The 16,189-nt window shown below is 42.2% G+C and overlaps 1 long non-coding RNA gene across 1 annotated transcript; it reads left to right on the forward strand.

Annotated features, from left to right (window-relative positions):
* The first annotated feature begins 186 nt into the window (after positions 1–186).
* Positions 187–14,792, forward strand: LOC103692052 (uncharacterized). Its single transcript, XR_010066094.1, has 3 exons — positions 187–552; positions 647–854; positions 4,668–14,792. It is a non-coding gene; the product is annotated as an uncharacterized LOC103692052 (long non-coding RNA).
* Positions 14,793–16,189: the final 1,397 nt, after the last annotated feature.

The following is a 16,189-nucleotide window of genomic DNA, read 5'->3' on the forward strand; positions in this document are numbered from 1 at the left end:
TTGTGAGTCTTTGGCTCTTTAACCTCCAGCCTCTAACACTGCAGACAGCAGGCACCCGACAAATTATATTAAACGGCACGTTGCTTGCCTATGGTGCACAGGGCCCTGAGTTAGATTGCCAGCACTGCATAAATCTATGGAGTCTCCCGTGCTCATAATGACAGCACTTAGGGGGTGGAGGCAGGAGCAGCAGAGGTTCAAGGTCATCTTTGGTTACACAGCAAACCTGAGGCTAGACTGGACTGCATGAGACGCTATCTCATTTTTTTTTTAAAGGTCAGATTGTGTTGTTCTTTAAGCAAGCCACTCTCTGCATTGCTTGAAGCTCCTTAATGAATGTGACTTGGACTGTCCCAGAGGGCACTTACTCCTTCAGCCCATCATACCAGATCAAGCTGCGCTTCTCTGATGAAGTACATCATTGTCTTCCTCAGCTGCAACCCTTGAGCCAGTGATTCCATTATATCACGTGGCTTTCCTCTGGCCCCCGTTCATTCATATCCACACAATGTCATTTGTCGTATGAAGGGATTTGCCATTCAGGATCGCAAGGTCTGTTCTGTGTTAGTTAACAACTATCCACAGTGGACAGCTTAGCACACTGCTTGGCAGGAAATCACATTGCAAATGATTTGTTTTATTTCAGTCTTGTCATCCTGGGTAGCTCTGCGTTGCTTTATCTGAGCTTGCGAAACGGCTCCGAACGTGAGCAGTCAGAATCAAGTCCTGTTCTTGCCCTTCATCACACTTGGCACGTTCTCTTTCCGGACACATCCAGTGGATATTGTGCAGACTTTCTCCAGCTAATCTCAGGAAGACTGAAGTTTTTAGACAGCCACCCTTCATATTTAGGGGTAAGTGGCAAGTGCAGGAAATGCTTACTTCTGTTTGGACTGTGTTTTCTTAGCGTGGAGAGGAATTATAACTTAATGGGATTGATTAATGACCCCCACAGGAGACACAGTCCTGTAGCTGGAAGTGAATGAGCAGAGTGCCTAGTTAGCTTTTCAACTTCCCAGGATCTTTAGCAGTTCTGAAGCACTTACTTCCCTGGCTTACTTTGGGGGAATAGATTCTGTGATTTTAGCCCAGTGCTCTCTATAGAAGTTTCTGGAGACTGTTACCTCCAAAATAAAATGATGACAGTGTCTCATCTCATGGAGAACATTTAAAGTCACTTTCAGAAATGTTATGATTTCATTTGCTGATGTATTAGATGTAGTTGTTCATAGTATTTTACTCATTAATAGAAATATTAATGCAACAAGACAGGACACTGACTGCTCTTTAGAAAAAAATGTTGTAAGCTATAGCAAAGTCCTACCCTCGTGGAGCTTTCTTTGTGGTAGTAGAGAAAGCAATCCATGAGGAATTAAATGAAAAGTCAAACTGTGTGTGACTGCTTTGCCTGCCAAAGTGTGGGGTGACACCTAGCTGCTTAGAGCTACAAAAACTGACAAGGATCTTGTTTTATGTTGGGTGGCCAGGCAAGGTTCTCAAAATACCATTGGAGCAGAGGCTTGACTAGAGAGAGGAAGGGAGGGTGTGAATGGATCAACCCTGAAAAGGCAGTTCAGACAGATGAACAATACAAATACAAAAGCAAATGGAGTCTGGGATTGTGGTAGTGAACTTGTTCTCTGCAGTTTAGCTGAAATCCCAGCTGTGTGCCTTGACTAGCTTTCATTCTTAATGTGACACAACCTAGAACCACGTGGGAAGAAGGACCAGCAACTGAGAAAGTGTCCTGATCACATTAGCATGTGGGCCTGACTGTGAGGCATTTTCTTTATCCCTGTTTGACATATGAGGCCCTAGCCCACTGTGAGTGGTGCCATCCCCTACACAGGAGAACCTAGGCTGTATAAAAACCTGGCAAGGTATCAGCCTATGAGTGAACTATAGATTGAGTAAGAAAGTAGCATTCCTCCATGATTTCTGCTTCAGTTCTACTTGAGTTTTTGTCTCAACTTCCCTTCTATGGTTTGTGACCTGGAAGACATTTCTTCCCTTAAGTTGCCTTTGGTCAGAAAGTTTTATCATAGCAACAGGAAAGCAAACCAGAATACCAAAGGCAGTGGCATTCACTGAGAAGTTTCTGTGTATGTAGCTCCTTTAGCATGTGCAAGACCTCAGGTATAGTTCTCAACAGCACAACAGACACAACAAAAGTGAAACAAACAGAAAAAGCCAACACCCACGTGTCAGTTAAAACGTTAAGCCTTTCTACATTTATTTTTGTGTTGAATTCTCACATCAGCGCTGCAGCATTCACATGATTCTTAAATTCACTCAACCACCAAAGAATGAGACCCGAAGGGTTCGGTGTGGCGCCAGGGTGCGACCACTCCAGTTTGAGTCAAGAGCCAGTCGGTATTAATACCAAATAAAACTTGGGATGCGCAGAGCCAGCTGTGGGGGTGTTGGGGTTTCTGTACTTGGAAGTTTTTCCCTCCCCTGCCAGTGACCTCCTCTCTTCCAACTCTGCTTTGGGACCTTCGGGGGTGGTTTGGAATGGCAGTAGCCATGGGCTGCCACCTCTTGCTCTGGAGTATTTTCCTATAAACACCATTGCTAGCTCCTAAGCTCTGGCAAAACCTTGGTTTAGGTAAGGTGACACACCAGGATCATTGGAAACGCCAGTGGACTCGAGTTTGGTAAAAGCAGTGGCAGCCGATAAGCCTGACTCGGCGTGTGAACAGCTGTGTGACCTAGGTCAGGTCGTGGAATCCTTGTGCCTGTGTTCTGCACAAAACCAATTCATCCCATGTCACTTGTATGTCCTGCTAACGTGGTTTCTCTGTGTAAACCAAATGAGGTCCCAGGGAATCTGGCATCAAGTATATAATGCAAACAGAAGCAGCATTTGAGCACTAGAACGTGGTCATAAGCCTGAAAACTTACCTTCTGATGGCTCGAGCATCCATCACTGTGATAAACTCCTGGGCCTGCTTTACGTTTCTGTTTCTGATCCCATGGGTTCATGGCTCAGCCGATTCTTCAAATCTCATCCCTCTGATGAAACAAAAACAAAACAAACTGATCTCTTGGTTTTTCATTAACAGTTTAAAACCTGCTCTTCTAGACACTGAATCAATTAAATCAATTAGAGCAATTCCTACCTTTTTTTTTTTAAGATTTATTTATTATATATAAGTACAGTGTCTTCAAACACACCAGAAGAGGGCGTCAGATCTCATTACAGATGGTTGTGAGCCACCATGTGGTTGCTGGGAATTGAACTCAGGATCTCTGGAAGACCAGTCACTGCTCTTAACCGCTGAGCCATCTCTCCGGCCCAATTCCTACCTTTTGGAATGGAAGCTATGCAACTCTGAGATTTCTGAAATCACGTGTATTTACTTGATCTTACCCAGAAATCTAGGTGGGATGAGTTTTGTTTTGTTTTAGTTGTTTTGGTTTTGATGTGGGGGTCTTACTGTGTGGCTCAGTCCTGGCTGGAGCTCCCAATCCTCCTGTCTCAGCCTTCCCTGTACTGAGATCATAGGCAGGCATCACCAGGCCCAGCGGCAATTAGGATTGAGCTGGCTAATTCTGGTCTAACCCTAAAGAAAATGTGTATTAGAAACCCTTCTCTCCTTTTACTCTCTGGAAAATATTCTTAAAGTGTTAGTTTATAGCTCACCTGCTGTGTATATAAGTCTAGGCACATATGTGCCTATGTGGATATTTTATGTATAGCAGACTGACCGTCTCTGAGCATCTCTGCTGAAAACAATGTATGGCATGATACACACAGTTATGTACAGCAAATAAGTGAGTTAAGGATGAACTGAATCTAAGCCCAGTGAAGACCCCACCCCATATTAAAATGAAGTTCAAAACTGTAAAGTGGTTAAGGGCTCAGGCTTGATGCCAGTTTTCTGGGGAAGAAACCCTGGCCTGGTTACTTAGCTCTGAGGCCGTGGAGAAATGGCTCATTTTCTCTGAATCCCTCATTTTTTTCATGGGCAAAATGAAGACCGTCAGGAGACCCACTTCTCCGAGTGTTCTAGTAAAGGCAGGGCCTGATGTCTATTCTCACTTTAAAGACTTCTTGTTGGCTGTGACAAGAGCTTAGTTAGTGTGTCTAACACATTCCCTTTCACTAACTCTCTGAAACAGGATCTGTTACTGTTCTTATTTTACAGATGAGAAATCTGAGGGGTAGACATAGGAAGGAACTTACCCACAGCCAGTCAGCCAGGACCAAGGCAGCAAACCTGCATTTGTTCTAAACCCAGACTCCTAGTGTGCCGGGGGACTTGCTTCCTGTTCTGTCTTTATCTGCCTTCTTCTTTATCTTTGCCTTTTTCTCTATCAGTACACTTTCTCCACAACACACACCCACCTCCAATCCAGTACCAACGCCTGGGAAACGTTAGTGGGACGAAATGACACTGTACTGAGCAGTCAACACTAGACATCTGGTCATTTGGTTCCGTCTAACTCAGTGTCTCTGTGATTGTGGCCCTGTCCTCTAACCACATATTGGCAGTGGTCTTGACGAAACCACTTCATAATTAATAATTCTTTTTGTTTCAAACTTACTAAAGACATCCTAAGATTTACCTCTAAGATTCTTCATTATTCTACTTAGCTTTGGAAAACACGTGCTTGGAAATATTTCTTTTCAGCTAATGTGCTATCTTACATTCTTATTTTAGGATGTATTCTTCCACAGATCCTGAGGAAACCCTGAATGAAGTCCAATCAGATCATTTGCCCCTTGGTGCACATTGACACTACTCTCCGTAGGGTTTGACCTACCTTCTCTGAGGATAGCATCCAAAAAAGAGATCCCACCACGTCTGCTGATCCTAGGAATGGGATATGGCTGCGTTTTAGAGAGAAAGGAGAAAATTGCTTTTCCATTCCAAAAGTATAAGACTATGACTCACGCTGGAATTGGTTCAGGTACTGGCTGAAAAAAAGATCCAGATTGACAACAAAAGCTAAGGGCTGGGAGGAAGACAAGGTAACAGGTTAGAACTCAGAGATGTGCATGTAGGCCCTTAGGTCCACTGGAAAGATACAAGGGAGTAAGTTAGAGGCGCATTTTAAAACAGCGGAGTTACTAATGTAAACAAATCAACCGAAGAACCACCTTCCAAGTGATTTTCAAGATCCTAGATAATCAGAGGAACTCCAAACTCCAAACCCCGCAAGTGAAGGGGAAATCCAAAGAAAACGAACCTAGCCTCGTAAACAAAGTGGAAATTTCCTTCTGTCCAAAGGCGAGACAGTTCCAGCCGTAGAGGAAGGAAAGGGCGAAAACACAGTTCTGCCTGAAATGACCTCCTATTTTAAGAAAAATCAACAGCCCCAAAAGGAGGAAAGGAAAAACAAAGTTCCACCCAGAAGGAAATTGTATGTAAACAGCCCGAAGGGAACCGGAGGTCTGAGAGGGCTAGTACAGGGAACGGAGCAAGCAGGGAAAGGCGCCATTAGCCTCTGACAATGTCAGCCCTGAACTTTGCAAGGACTGCTTTGTGATTGACAAAAAACTGCTTGGGGGTAGGAGGCGCCAGACAAAAGCAAGTCCCCTCTGCAGCACGGAAACTTTGATCTTTGGAGTTTGCTATTTTTTCCCCCAGGACTTTGCTAGTGTGTAACTCGGGGAAGACCAGCAACCACAAATGTTGGCTATAATTTTCTGCAATTTGTCACATGCCCTCTTAGAGCCCTGGTGAGACGGTTTTCTTTGTTTTCCCCCCCGGCTGCATCCTGTATGCTAGCAAGGTAGTTCAAAAAAGATAAGAGGAATCCTCCTTCAATGCTTACAGTTTTGGGGCTACATGAACCCACAGTCCAGTGTGTGTGTGTGTGTGTGTGTGTGTGTGTGTGTGTGTGTGTGTAGTGTGTGTGTGTGTACGCACGCACACGCACCTTAGCAAACTTGTGCTTCAGGACACCATTTACATACCTTTATTTTACATTACATTATATTATATTTTATTATATTTTATTTTGTTTTTAAACGGGATCTCTAAACAGCCTAGAGCTTACTAATTGGGGTAGTCTGGCTGGCCAGTGAGCTCTAAGAATCTTGTTGCCAACTAAGACAAGGAATAGAGGTGTGTATCACGGCACCCTGGCCTTTATTTTGTTTTATTTCATTAATAATATTTTTAATGCGAATTCTGGGAACTCCTCCTGCTTATAAAGTGATGGTTTTACCAACTGAGCCGCCACCCCAGCTCCGATGGGCCTATTTTAATTTTATTTTTCTATAAACACATTTGTTTGGCCCAGACAGCATCTAATCCACCTTTGGGTCTATCGCTTAAGAATCAAGAGATTCCATGAAAAATTCGTATTTTTTATTTGCTGCTGACATTTTTGATAGCATAGATATTAAGCTGATATAGGGGTGAGATCTTCTGGGGCTGGGTACCCAATGCCCTGTTCAGGTTGGACTTGCACGTGATAACTTGACGTTCCATCAGTCGACTTGTTTCTGTCATGTCTTGCTGGGCCCTCCCATGGGAGTTCATATCGGTTTCCAAATTGGTCCGTATACATCCCTAGGAATTGTCCTTGTTTCATCCAGGGTGCCACAGACTGCTAGGGACATTAGGTCTGCTTTTGAACCTAGCATAGCGTTGTTTTGTGATGGGTGTTCTCTGTGAGAAGAGAGGGAATCCAGCGTCTATGCCCACACTGCTTCAGTCTGTAAGCTAGGTCCAGAGTGAATCGCAGCAGTCTTCTCTAAGACACATCCCCTACATGTGATAGTATTCACTCTAAATCTCTATATGCAGAATCATATTGATGCTACAGAAATCTCTTTCTTGTCAGAGACTTTCTAGGTAGCAGCACCTGGGACAGTTCAAACAGAGCCCAAAGTGAGCAAAAGGGAACAGCCCAATACACTATGTCACATAGTTTAGTACAAGCCTATGGAGCAATAATTTGTTCATCCATCCATCCATCCATCCACCCATCCATCCATCCAGCCAGCCATTCATCCATCCATCCATCCATCCATCCAGCATTCTTTTAGCTATATTCTCAGACTTATTCTCAGCCTTAGAAAACGGGCCTGCAGGCATTCGTCCACTCCAACTGTTTTTTGTACAATCTCATCATGGTTCTTTACCTTGGTCATTTCTGCAATTCAGTGGAGACCAGTATATAACCAACCCTTTCACACAAAATGGCCTGCCAGAAGCCCAGGGGTGAGCTGATTTTCAAAGGTCTCCAACCCTTAAGTGAACCTCCTTTGGTGCTTTCAGGGATTCTGTTGTTGGAGCCACAAGGACCCTTAAGAAAAATCCTTGGGGGCAGCTGGTCCCTGCTGTCATTGAAACCCAAAGGAGGAACACCATGGGTGAGGAACTGCTGCCTGGATGTCATGAGGTTGCTTGTATTTCAAAAGAACTCAGCTTACCACCTCTGTGGCTTTTAGCCTCTCTAATAAAGCAGTTTTTAAAAAGCTAAAAACGTAATCTGCCTTTTAAATCTGCTGTTCCTGCCGAGTCTAAATGGGGTTGCAGCAAAATGCCCAGCCAGCATTAGAGCTCCCTGAAGTCAATCAACTGAAATGCGGTTGCTTGGGGGGCTGAAATATATTTGAAAACACTCTGGGGGTGGCACAAAATAACTGAACAAAGGCGAATTACACGAAAGGAAGAAGCAGGCAGAGGCTTCTGAGGCAAAAGGATCCCTTCTGAGTTCTTGAAAGCATGGAAACTGAGGTAGGGGTCCCGACCTTAACTATTGATCTACCTCCTCAGAATAATGTTTTTTTTTCCTTTTGGCATTAGAAAAATATTATCACAGTGAATGTTGCTTCAAATTTGAAGCACAGACTAGCCAGAAATATGCAGACTGTTTGAGTAAATGCCCTAACACCCTCAGAGGACAGGCTGAAAACAAAGATGGGCTTGACTGTAAAGTCATCACGCAGCCTTTCAGGGGTCACTCTCACACGCTTTCCTGATCCCGTTAGGAAAGTACAAGAATTCTCAGTGACTTGGTTGTTTGCTAAGGGGAACTCTAGTTTTCTGTGTATCCCATTGAAAATAAGTCAACATGAAGAAAACTAGGAAGAAAATCTGCTATCAATAAACTAGTTTTTAAAAACAAAGACACCTACAAAGAAAGTATTATCTTCTTAATAATTTTTTGAAAGGATGGATGTGGTTTGTGAAAAGAGTGATGTATGGTGATTTATGGTGGCGTAGAAGTCCATTTTGGATTACCTAACAAACATAACCTATCTGACAGGGCTAGTTTGTTCTATCTTCAGTGTATATCTAGTGGGATATCAAAGAGAGAGGGAACAGAATCCACCTCTTAATAAATTAGCATTAGATTTAAATGGGTTGCCTTTAGATTGTATGTGGACCAAGTGAATTTTATACTTAGATATATGGAAAGGACAGCAATAGCAACACAGGAGGGTACTTGAAGGTACCTCTCTTTGATTTTCACTCTACACAAGGTATGTAGAGAAGACTATGTTGCTAGAAATTTTTTTTTTCTTTGTTGGATGACACTGTGGAGGTAGAAGCTTGTATGTACTTTTTCTTCCACTGTGCAATTGCTTGCTGTCCTTATAAGGCCAACGAGAGCTCTGAATGCACAGACACAAGAGTGCCACGTTGAATGTCCCAAGACACAAGGGTGCAGTGTGCAATGACCCAGGATACAAGAGCACAGTGTGCAATGTCTCAGGACACAAGGGTGCCTCGTGCAGTGCTGTAGGACACTTGAGAAGGTGGGTGCATTTGAGAACAAATTGCAAGGGATTGAAGCCTTGGTTTGGGTAAGAATGGAAAAATCTAGATGCTTGGCCAAGGCAGTTCTGAAGGACTTTGATCCGGATATCTCAGGAGAATGAACTTGAACCATGCCAGCATTCTCTGGTTTTGGACAGGCAAAGAATATAGTAAAGAAATAAATAAAACCCAGAATTTTTAATGGGTTTTTAGAACTTCCACTTCTGGCTGCAAGTGGGAGACAAAAGGCAAATAGATATTGTCCTGAAAATGCTAAGCCAGGATTTTTTTTTTTTTCTAACCTCAGAAAAACACTGGGGTTTGATGAGGTTCAGCTTTGGGGCAAGTTTCAGGACAGTGTTTGTTCTAGCAACTTCCTCCCTTCTCTGTGGAAAGTCTGTTGGAGTCTGTTGTGGTTCTGGAGGCCAAGCTCTGAGGGCTCTAGGCTTCAGTGTCATGAGACGGGCTCCAATCTGTCATTTGTGTCTCTGCCCACACTTTCCTCAGTGTGTTTTTTGGACCAAGGCCTTCCCAGACAAGTCCCTACATGAAGGAGAGCCCAGACCCTTTCTCATCCAGTTCTTTCTGGAAGAACCTCCATGTTTATGCCCAATCTCCCAGAATTCCCTGGATATACCAGTCTCTGCTCCCTTAGAAGGGTGATGCCCCTGTTTCTGCCATAGTTGTGTCCAATTCCACCATTAAGGATGTGCCTTGGATCTGGGGACATTCCTTATATGTTGACTCAGGGCAGAAGCTGCATAACACTTTAACTCTGGAAAATCATTATTGTCTGGGTCCTAGAATTCGGGATATATCTTCCCACCCCCCCCCCCCGGAAAAAATGGTGATGTTTGCTGTAAAACAAGAAAGAAGAAGATACTGGAATGTCGCAGGAATGCAGCACCTGATTTTGTGGGTGGAAAGTTTTAATCTCAAGGGCCACAAAATAAAAGAATTTTTTTTGGAAAGAGGATGGAGAAAAAATATTATTTTTTGGCCCTTAATATGCTATAAAACTCTGTGCCACAGTGTTCATGTAGGGCCACATTTAAATTTCACGCCCGTGATATGATTTATAATTCACACTGTCATAAGATTGTTGGATTTAGCTCAGAGCATGGTAGCCATCTTCTTCCACTGCATCCACTCCAGTCATAATCAATGTTTACACATTTGCCTACATTCAGCAAAATACACAATAATGCACTTTCTAAGATACATTGTTAAATTCTGTTTGTCTTAGTAAAGGGAATATCAAATTTAAAAGTTTTTAAAGTCTACTGTTCTACGAGTTCTGAATTTATTCTCAGGAGATGCAACACCAGGGACTGGAACTTTTTAATCTTTAATTTATTTTTGCACCAGAAAACTAACAGTTTTCTGTACTGACATTTAAAGTTTGAATGGTACATTAGTGTAATTTTCAAGATTTCAACATGAACATCGATTTCATATTTTTTAAAGACTACAAAATTACTTCTCTTTTTGGGTATGATAAATTCTCATTGCAGCACAGAGTTCTTGTTAAAAAAATCTTTTGTAGAATTCATATGCTAAATATCAAACCAGGTAAGTGTCAAGCTTTGTAAAAATATAAGGAAATTAGTGCTTTCAAATTTATTAGCATATAGAAGCAGGAATTTTGTGGCATGCATTTGAATACTAAAAGTTTTACAGCGCTGTTAAATGCAAGACACATTCGACGACTCTTTTGAATGTGGAAATCACCAAGCTGGGTGCTGTGAGAGACTCCCTCTCTCTAGATACTTAGTACAGTTTAATACACCAGGAGTCAACAGCATTTTCTGTAAAGGGATAGATGGTAAAAATGCATGGCTTTGTAGGTTACATGCTCTCTGTACTTCACTTTGTTCTTACAGAATGGCAGCTACCATAGACAATACACAAAAGGATGATGGTGACAGTGGTTTAATATTATTTTGTGAATGCACACTAAAATTTTGTAATTTTTCACATATCATCTTAAAGATATAAAAAAAAAGACATTCTCAGCTTATGGACCACACACAAGAAGGAAATGGGCTGAATTTGTTGTCCCATCTTTGGAATACATACATACATACATACATATATATGGTTTTATATATATATATACACACACATATATGAGGTTAGTATTGTTATCATACATGTGATTGACATATAGGGACTAGGAAATTGAGTTTGGGATTTCACATTAAAGGAAAAATTCAACTTTGCTAGAGTTCTCAGATAATTTGACTATAAGCAAAGACTCCGAGTGTGACATTCTACTGTTCAGATCCCTTCCATGGCTAGATAGTACATTATAAATGATAAAGAACAGTATTGATGGAATACGTTATGCGGTAGTGCTTTCAAATACAGCCATACCCCATTTTGATTGTGCTTCATTATACAACATTTGATAGGCAAGATATCCCATGCTTTCGGTAGACATTGAAGGTTTGTGGCAACTTTGCTGTGAGCAAATAAGTGGGCATTGTTATCCCAGAAGCAGTGCTCACATGTGTCTGTGTCATACCCTTGGAGGCTTGTTTCTTGAAACCTGACTGTGGTGGTGAGGGAGTGAAGAAAGACTAGACACACAAGCAGAAAACCCTGGGGTAAGGTGGGCTGCACTTGCACTATTGAAGGTGCACCAACTGTGACAACCATTTGGTATGTGTGGCACAGGGAGGAAGAGTTTGCCTTAACTGGAGATCTTTGTAGCGAAGCATTCTCAGCCCGTAGTCATGCAGGAGAAGAAGATGCAGTCACTAATTCTTGTACACACTGGTCAGTCATTGGTAAACGATCATATGTGCACACTGTTTGCGTTTGCACACAGACCAGAGAAATGTTTTGCCAATCGCCTGAGTTGAACTGGGGTAAAGCTTTTGCTCCTATGGCTCTGAGCCATTGGGGTCCTTGACATGGCTCTGCCTGTTTCAAGATCCACATTCACTCAGGACTTCATCTCTCCTTTTGCACACCCACTCAAGGCTTTTTTGGCTCTTCATACTTGGTAGGTCTTGTAATGTTTCAAGCTTTTTCATGGTTATTGTGGTGACCTGTGATCTTTGATGTCACGGTTTTAATGATTTGGGAGTGGCCATGGATTGCATCCACTTAAGATAAACTTCACAAAGCTGTATGTGGGCTCTGCCTGCTCCATCAACGGGTTATTCTCCATCTGTATCCCTTTTATTGAGATTTCCCTTTTCCTAGCATGCAATAATATTGGAATTAGATCGATCAACCCTGAAGTGGCCTTTAAGTGTCCAGGTGCAAGGAAGAGAGTTAGCCTTTAAATCCAAGGTTAGACATAAACTTGGGAAGGAAAGAGTAAGAACAGCTAGGCCAGGACCTCTGCACCAATGGAGAGACAGGCAGTGAAAGCAAAGAAGAAAAGTTTGATTCTAGTTTATTCTAATGGGAAGAGGGCAAACCAGCCTGACTGCTGAGGTGGAAAGTCTCAGTAGACTGGAAGGGAGCCACCATAATATTCCCATGAGTCAACGCCTAATGCAGAACAACACCCTACCTAGTTTCGCTTCTAAAACCTTTAAAAAGTGAGGAATCTGCTGAAGAGACGTGTGGAGGTAACACAAACTGGTTGACAAGTTTTAGGGAAGGAAGCCATCTTGATAACACAAAAGTGCGAGAGTGGGGATGCGGCAGTGAGAGATGATTTAGAACTGATGCATTTCTGGAAGATCTAGCCAAGATCAAAGGAAGGTGACTGGCTAAAACGAAACAATAACCATCTTTCCATGTGGACAAAATAGCCTTCCTCTGGAAGAAGACACCATCTGGGGCTTTCATAAGTAGGTATAAGTCAAAGTCTGCTTTCAAAGCTTCAAAGGTCTAGGAAGCTCTCGTAGAGGTTAACGACTTTTAGTTGAAGCCACTGCTCTATTCTGCAAGCCCCGGGGGGCCCTTGACTGTTATACTATGGCCACTCTGCTTGTTCTCTACATATGAACACCAAAGCCTGCACAGCTGCTCACAGGACTGACTGAAGAATTTAACCCCTGTATTGAGACTCACTGCTCAGAAAAGGGATTCCCTGCACGAGGTCACCCAAGAGCTGAAAATGTGCAGTGACAGGGATGCTGTCATGTCTCGGATCTAACTCCCACTCATGCACATGGAGAAACTTGACCTTTCAAACCCTTGTGTTTAAGGCACGCATCTCCGTGTAGACAGCAATCCTGCTGATGGGAAGAAAAACTGAACACCTTCTGGAAAGAATGCTAGGTGCTGTTAAAGTTTTTGTTTTTGTTTGTTTGTTTGTTTGTTTGATTTATCAGAAGAGGTCAAAATATTAACACTAAAAAGGGGTCGGAAGAAGTCATTTTGAACTTTCATGGGTGATGGAGAAGAAATGGAGGCATCGGTGTAGAAGTGACTGTAGATGTGGTGGAAATAGCAACAGAACTAGACACAGAGCCTGGAGAGATGCTGAGTTGCTGGAATATTTGATAAAACTGGGGTGGAGGGGGCTCTGCTTCCTACAGCTGTGCGAAGAGAGCACACGCATCAGTATGTATGGTGGTGAAATGAAATAAAATTTGGGTGACTCTCCAATCTCTCCTTCCCAGCTACAATTATGAATGTATATATATTTTTGAAAAAGTCAATTCTTAAAGTGGCCTTTTGTACTTCAAAATATGTGGGCTGGTTTTTGTTGTTGTTGTTGCTATGGGTTTTTTTTCCTTCCTTTCAGACAACCATATACATAATAGAGGTAATAGTGGCTGGATTTGTATGTGTTTGCTTCATTCCAGATCGACTGATTTTAATTGTTATGTCCTCAAGCAGCAGGAATCACTGGTACTATTGATGTAGTTCAGCCTAATGCCTTGCTATTTTATGTGGAAGTAATTGTGGATTTGGTGTTTAACAGGAAAAAAGAAAATGGCATCTTGAGCTGGAATAGATGCCCGCTGAAGGTGCTGTGCATATTGATGAAATGACAATAAGAGACTTAGAATATCACCTTAGCTTTATAAATAAAGCAGAGGCAGAATTTTGAGGGGACTCTACAGTCACCAAGACTATAACTTACGCAGCTCACTTTATCGTAATATTAACTTCATGGTGATGGCCTGTAGTGGAACTTCTGGTGTCGCTGAGGTATGCACGTTTGCTTTTATTTGTTAAAACTCTGAGAACGAGGGATTGATATTTCAGTTTTTCTAATAGGCTAGTTTGAAGACCCAGGATGGGTGTGAGTACAGGTTTACAGCGCTTCTTTACCCAGTCCAGTGACTGAGCATACTGATGGGCTCCCTTTATCTTACTTGTTCATTCTGTCTTTATTCCTCTTTCTTTCTTTCTTCCTTTCTTTCTTTCTTTCTTTCTTTCTTTCTTTCTTTTTTTTTTTTTTTTTTGGTTCTTTTTTTCGGAGCTGGGGACCGAACCCAGGGCCTTGCGCTTCCTAGGTAAGCGCTCTACCACTGAGCTAAATCCCCAGCCCCTTTATTCCTCTTTCTTATTGGTGCTGGGCAAGGTTAGAAACTCTCTTATGGTCTCATGGTTTTGTTGTCTTTAGTTTTGCCTGTGCCAACTGCCTTTTTCGTGGGTCTTTAATGCCTAAGTTAAACTCGAGTTCATTCTCTAAGTCTTCTATGACCTTCCCACAAAAATTCTCTTTCTTCTGGCTTTGATGGCATGTTGTATCTTCAGAAGCCCATTTGGTCCCATTTAGGTGAGCAAGTGTATGTTTTGTATATCCTGTTAGACCATAATCTCCTTACAGTATGAATCTCCTTTTAACCATTTGTATCCTCTACAACATCCAATTCAGTGTGCCTCAGTACTAAAGTAAACAAACACCAGGCAGGATTCAGTTCTCACCAGTAAGAGCTGTTATTGGAGAAGTATAAGAGAATAATTGGTTATAGTCGTGTAATTGGGTTCAATATATTTTCATTGAAGTCTGTAGAATGTATGCTTTCACTCACTCATTAATTCATTCAACAACTGTGCTTTGACTATGAAAACAGCAAATTTCTGTTGGGGTTTCATAATTGTGAGATAATTTAGATCTTATAATTTGTGTGTGTGTGTCTGAGAGAGAGGGAGGGAGGGAGAGAGGGAGGGAGAGAGAGAGAGAGAGAGAGAGGGAGAGAGAGAGGAAGAGAGGGAGAGAGAGAGAGAGAGAGAAACAAATGTATACACTATACTAGTTAATAAGTACTTAAGAAATGAAGCAAGGTACAGGGTTAGATGCCTAGAGATGAATAGCAAAATCTGGATAGGAACATGTTTTTAGACAAGAAGGTACTTGAACAGAGACCAGAAGGATCAGGGAGATTAAACTACAGGGGATTAGACATCTGAGGGAAGGTTGCTTCAGATAGAGATGGTTCAACTACAGCCTGAGGCAGAAACTTGGGAATACTGAAGTATTAGAAGAAAAGACTGAAAAAGATGTGGACATTTTACAAGCCAGAGAAATAAGGGCTCTGGAATAAGAATAAAACCAGTGGGCATTTCTGAGCATAATTGACACAACTTACCCAATGTTAAAAACGCGTGTGGGTTGCACGGCACAACTCTCCTTTTTGACCGAATCTTCTCATAAGGTGATGATGTGTCTTAGTTTCCCCCACACTCCTTTCCCCATCACTGGGGTGGGCAGACTCTTATTCAGTATTCACTAAATAACTGATGTTTACCCAGTATATTGGCTTCGAAGTCGAAAAGTTTCCTGAGGTATCACGACTTCACTGATACAATTTACTTGTAGAACATTCTGGGATTTCTCTATTTATTCAGTGAAGAATCATTTTGTTTTGCTTTGTTTTTCTCTACATTAATCTACAAGCTAAGGCTTTTGCTGCAATAAATGTGAAAATGTCAGCCTTTCTTCACAAACATCTTGTTTGAGTGTAATAACTATAAAGGCTTGGAAATACGGATCAAGGGAAAGGCATAGAATTCTAATTTTGGCTCTGTCCCTAGCCGTGCGATCATTGAAAGTAAAATAACCAGACACCCATTTCTTTCTATTGTTCTCAGCACTATCTCTGACATCAAGATGTCCACTGTCTGTCAAAGGACAGATATGAAAACGAAGGCAAGGAGTATAATGAATGAGGTAGCTACTGAGAGAACACATGCAGAGGCCTTGAGAGTAACCATCCCCAGTAGGGGAGTCAGAGACTCCAAGGCTGAGGTCACCAGGAAACCCCTGTTCATGTAGAAGTGTCAGGTGCTCAGGTTATTGTAAGCATTCTAGGGATGGACTGGGATACAGTAGTCAAGAACATGTCATTTTGTTTGCTGCAACTCGTGTTCGGGGAAGCCATCTCTTATCTGTTCCCTGTGGTTCCCATGGTTTGTCTGGAGCTGTGTGTGCCCTGTCTACAGTATGCTCAGGTAGGTCATCAAGGACGACCCTTAATAGTGACTTATCCAGCTGGACCATGCAAATGAGTTAAACGGAAGACTCCTGTGGAATTCGCTTA

This window comes from Rattus norvegicus, chromosome 4 (genome assembly GCF_036323735.1).
Source record: "Rattus norvegicus strain BN/NHsdMcwi chromosome 4, GRCr8, whole genome shotgun sequence".
Lineage (NCBI taxonomy): Eukaryota > Metazoa > Chordata > Mammalia > Rodentia > Muridae > Rattus > Rattus norvegicus.